Here is a 5,472-nt window from a genome sequence, read left to right on the forward strand (position 1 = left end):
CACTGACACAGCCCAAATGAGACATAAAATAGGAACCTCAGAGGAATCTGAATAAATGAGCTGCCAGACAAACCTCTTGCCCTTGGAGACAGCTCACTTTCATCCTCAAAGACTCACGTCTCCAAGACAAGACAGAGGTCCTTGGACTTTCTCCTCACCTCTAAGATGACAACATCTTATTTGTTGGGCCCTCTCCTGCCTCCTGGCCCACCCCCATGTGATTGGGTACTCATTCTCTAACGTGGTGACATCCCAGCTTCAAAAAGATGCTGGTGATGATCGACGTTATTTATAATCATGAAAAGGAAAGGGACAGGAGCACAGAAAACTCCAGTGAATCATTCGGAAATCAGTTATCAGGATCTTTGCAAGAGTCTTGGATTTTAATTTATTTTCTTTTATTTATTGCAACTGATTGATCTACTTCTGTTTTGCTGAAATGACTAAGCCTAGGAAGAGGTTGCTTAGGTTCTAGCGCTGATGGCCAAAGAGGAAATATACCAGAAAGAGCATGGAAAAGCCCCAGACTCTACATCCCCTCTTGGGATCCTTCTGGGGTCAATGGCCTCAGTACCTGGGACTTCTGCTTTATGGCATGGTCCCCCGGGGAGGAACCCAGGAGGTCTCGGGCATGCCTACGTATTCCTTGGGAGAGGAGCTTCACATATCCTGGTGGAGTTATTAACAAACATGGATTAAATCACTGGGACTAGAGTTCAACTTCCTGATATCAAGGCTAAGTAGGGCCAAGGGAGTGTGTAGATTCTCCGTGCCACGTGTCTCCACAAAGAGGATCACCCTTGCCTGGAGGCAGGAGAATGGCAGAGATGAACTTTCAGTGACCTTTTCTAGGACCCCGAGATTTTAGGAGCTTTTGTAGAATTCCTGAATTTTTAGCCGGTGACTGAGTAGAGGAGCTAAGCTCCACTCCAGAGCTCCAGAGTGAAAGGTATGCCTTAAAGAGGGGAAAAGGGAATCGATTTTCCCCAGAAGCCCCAGTACAGGCTTGTTGTGAGGATCAAAAAAGCAGGAGGGTATGTCCTGAGGTCCCCAGATGCATGCGTGATGCTGCTACTACAGGGGTCAGCTGTGCAGAGCACCCCCACCCCCACCATTTCCATTCACAACCTTTGGGTTCTATAGAGTTCCACTCCTATCACCTCTCAGTCTTTTGGCTAAGATCAAATGTAGTATGTTTTTACCAGCTTAACATCTGATACATCATCTATCTGAGGACAATATATTAAATGGGTTTTTTGAGCAGGGGGATGGAAAAGGAGCTTGCTTCATCCACTCCTATGCATCAACCTGGTATTGCAGGACCTCCAGGAATGGTGCATCACCAGGGGGCAAGAGAGAGTTCCACTCCCAGAGAGAGGGGTGAGGGGATGAGATGGTGTGAGTAGCAGACTTGGGTGCCAGTGAGCAAACAAGGAAGAGGAGGCAAGACGTGGGAGGCTGGCAGGAGGTGGACAGGAAGGCAGGCTGCCTGGAGGTGGGCCACTCCCTTGTGAGTGTCCTTGTGCTTTCCTTACAGACACTCTACTCATTTGGGGCATGGTATTGGCTCTGCACATCCCCCTGGGTCAGTGTATCTGCACATGTAGTATCTCTCTACTCTGTGACAATGCTTGGTGACCATGTGGCTGAGGATACCTGTGTGAAGAACAAGAAACTAGGGGGTTGCCCGTAGAGCACTTGGGTGTTTGGTTTGATGAGCACAGTGTTTAAAACAAACATGAAATTGAATACCTGTAGGAAAACATGTGCTTCTCAGGTACAGCCATAGACCCTGCCATTCTATTGCATTTCACTACTTGCGTCAGTTGTATAATCTGCCTAGCACTAAAGTCTTGACTCTGTGATCTCTTGAAGAAAAGGAGATAGGCCCCTACTTGCCCATCAGTTTGCTTCTGAATCATTAGCTTCCCTCAGAGATAATGGCTGGGGTCCAGCCACCAGCTTCTCTGGGACTAAAGGTACTGGAAGCCACTTTTTTCCTTGAGTCAAAGACATCTGTACAAGGGAAGCAAACAAGTCCCAACCTTCTACGAGAGAGGGGTCCAAGATCATACAGTGATACTAGACTCCAGGTTGCCTCTGTGGGACTCCAAAACCTCTATTTTGCACACTGCCTCTTGCCTTCATCAAGTGGGTTTGAGCTGAGGCTGAGATATGAGAGCTAGAAGGAGAAAAAGCCCAGAGACCCTGAGGGACACACTTGTTTCCAACTGGTGTGTCCTGGACATCGGCCTCTGCCAGAGGATGGAAAGGGATTTGGCCTGACATGCTGCTGGGATGGGCGTTGGGTAGACTGCTTGCTCAGTCCATTGTGTAGCCTCTCAGGTAGGCAGAGCCCTCCTTCCTGCCCAGCGTCATATCACCACCCTGCGCCATCCCCCATCTCCCTGGGAGAAAAGGAAGTTTGGAGACCCAAAGGAGGATCAATTCTATTTTGTTTTGGAAGCTTGGAAAAGTAGCTGGAAACATGTGAGGCTTGGTTTGAGGCTGTGGACAGGGCTGGCTCTTAGTACCTGCTTCATCCTTGTAATCAGCTTTCTAGAACTCTCAGTGGAGCTTATAGGGTCAGGCTCTACCACGGGGGACCCATACTAAGACCATATCTATCCCTGGGATGCCCCCACATAGGCAGCAGCTTCTAAGACAAGAATCTTGATATAAGCCTTTTATTTGGCTTCTAAGAAGCTTAGGATGGCCATGGGAATGTAAGAAAGGGTGAACTTTGTAAGGGAGCTGATCTTTTATAGCTGCTGTTTACCGAGTGTTAGATTTGGGGTATTTTTTTTTTTTTTTTTTTTTTTTTTAGTTTTTTTGGTCATTTATTTTGTGTCAGACAGTGAACCGAGCCTTTTACTTACTTTATTTCATTAAATGTTTATAACCATCCGGTGAGGTAGGTGGTATTATCTCCTATTTTCAGATAAGGAGATTGAGAATCTAAGAGGTTAAAAACCAGTCCAAAACAACGTAGCTATTAACTGGGGAATCTGGCTGTTTCCACTCAAGGGCACTCCCTTCCTCAATCAGTACAAAATCTGAGGTCAATGGGTAAGGTGGGGGGTAGGGTAGGGTTACCAGATTTAGCAAATAAAAATACAGGATGCCCAATTAAATTTGAATTTCAGACAGACAACGAATACTTAAGTATAAGTATATCCCAAATAGTGCATGGGATATACTTATACTAAAAATTTATTGTCTGTCTGAAATTCAAATTTAATCAGGTGTCCTGTATTTTATCTGGCACTTCTTGGTGGGAAGTGGGGTGACAGCCTGGCCCAGCTCTGCCCCCGTTTCCTAAGAAAGTCCTGAGGGGTACAGGCCTCAAGTAAGGGATGGTCTGAGCTCAATTAGATTGTGCAGGCTGTGCTGACAGCCCTTTCCTCCCTTCCTGAGTGTGGCTAGGAAGAGGCAGGGCTTGGAGTCTAGGCTACCCTGTCCAGCCTCCCAGGCTCTGTGCTGAGGACGTCAGAGATCACACCCACTTACCAATCAAAATGGATTTTTCATCCCAGTACTAGGCTGCTCAACAGACCAAGCAAACCACAAGTGGTGCACCAGCACAGCAGGGATCTCCGAAAAAGAAATAAAAAATTAAAGAAAAAAATCAAGACATTTGGCTGGGCGCGGTGGCTCACGCCTATAATTCCAACACTTTGGGAGGCTGAGGCGGGCGGATCACCTGAGGTCAGGAGATCTGTCTCTACTAAAAATACAAAATTAGCTGGGTGTGGTGGCATACGCCTTTAATCTCAGCTAATCAGGAGGCTGAGGCAGGAGAATCACTTGAACCCGGGAGGCGGAGGTTGCAGTGAGCTGAGATCTATTGCATTCCAGCCTGGGCAAAAAGAGCGAAACTCCATCTCAATTAAAAAAAAAAAAAAAAAAGAAAAAAAAATAATCAAGCTGTCCGCATGGGAAAGAATGAAACCTTCCTGGCATTCATTGTACGATTTAGCACTGAATTAGACCGTGCGGGTGAGGGTGGAGTCAATCTGCTCAAGGTTTAGAAAGGTCTAGCCCAGCCCTGCATTTGGGGCACCAGCTTCTCCTCTTTTCCCTTCCGGGGAGTCTAACTCTGGGCGGGCCTGAGAGGGGGCAGATGGTGGGAGGGGCTCCTTCTGACCCCTAAGTCCCCAAGCTCTCCAGCCCCCTGCTGCCTGATCCGCGTCAGGCCTCGGGCTGGGCTCGGGCCCCAGGCGCTGCCCCGGCTCCCTCTCTGGTTCCTGGCCTCCGTCCTCCGCAGCTGAGCCCCGCTCGGCTCCACCCCAGGCTCTGTCGCCTGCTCCATCGCTGGCTCCCGATCCGGCTCCCGTTCCCACTCCCGGCCCGGTGTGCTCAGCTTGCTCGGGGCGTCTCCCTACTGAAGAATTATGTTGCATAAAGCAGCCGCCACCATCTTGAACTGGCAGTGAACTTTGCTTTCTACATATAAATACAGATAGCAATCACACCCCAATCAGCGCAGAGGCTTCAGGGCATCATCTCAGCAACTCTAACTTTCCCATTACGATAATGTGATTTTCACTCAGTCTATAATATCACCAGCCATGAATAAAGCAACTGGCTCTTTCTATCTCTCTCTTCCCTCCCCCCTTTCTCTGCCTCTCTCCCACCCACCTCAGTCTTTCTTTTCCTCCTTCACACCCTCCTCTTCTGTCTCTCTGCAACCCCTCCTGGTGATCTCTGAGTCTCTGAGCACCTCCGCCTTCCTCTCCCACTGCCTCTTTCTCCCCCTCATCCTCTGGGACTCACATTCCCTAAATACTAATGGCAGGGATTTGCTGTGCCCCATGGCTTAGTTAAGTTAAGCTCCCCAGCTCTACCATCATCTGCCTTTGCCTGAAGGTGAGAAACTGCGGAGTGGGGGTGGGGTGGCCAGCTAGGCTTTCCGGGAGGGTGAGGAGCAGGGAGGGGACTCTGCTCCTTCGCTTTTCTCTCCCTCTTTCCTTAGGTACCAGGATGGCTCTCTGCAAGGATTCCCACCAGGAATGCCAAAGCCAGAGACTTAGGGACCAAAGGACCCAGAAGGGAGATCTGAAAAATTCCTGCTTAGGGGCGGGTCCTGGAGGCTCTGATTTTTCTGGGTATTGAGGGACCCAAACTCAACCAGATTCCAAATGCCAGACGATTGTGAGTAGATACAGCTGGTGAGAGGGTGCTCTGGAGACGCCTGCAGAAAAGAGAGGAAACTGGCCCAGCCTCCTAGGGACGCTTCTGAGTACGGCTCGGTCCCGAGCCTGACGGCAGTCCAGGCTGGAGCTGCCTTTGCCAGGACATGTGATAAAGGCCCGCAGATCCTTGATCAAGGTGTCAGCCACTTTGTCGGAGCTCCTGGAAAGGGCTTCTCTTTCCTTCATGGACATTCTCCAGGTTGGTAGTGGTTCTGGTGGGGGAATTTTCTGTGCCTCTGGTCACTCATGTATCTATCCCCCCTGAGTTTGTATGCTA

General features: G+C 49.2%; 1 non-coding gene across 1 annotated transcript; it reads left to right on the forward strand.

Annotated features, from left to right (window-relative positions):
* Positions 1–1,155: 1,155 nt before the first annotated feature.
* On the forward strand, positions 1,156–1,345 carry LOC129007042 (U2 spliceosomal RNA). The gene has a single exon (XR_008492217.1). It is a non-coding gene; the product is annotated as a U2 spliceosomal RNA (small nuclear RNA).
* The last annotated feature ends 4,127 nt before the right edge of the window (positions 1,346–5,472 follow it).

Source organism: Pongo pygmaeus, chromosome 8 (assembly GCF_028885625.2).
Source record: "Pongo pygmaeus isolate AG05252 chromosome 8, NHGRI_mPonPyg2-v2.0_pri, whole genome shotgun sequence".
NCBI classification, from domain to species: domain Eukaryota; kingdom Metazoa; phylum Chordata; class Mammalia; order Primates; family Hominidae; genus Pongo; species Pongo pygmaeus.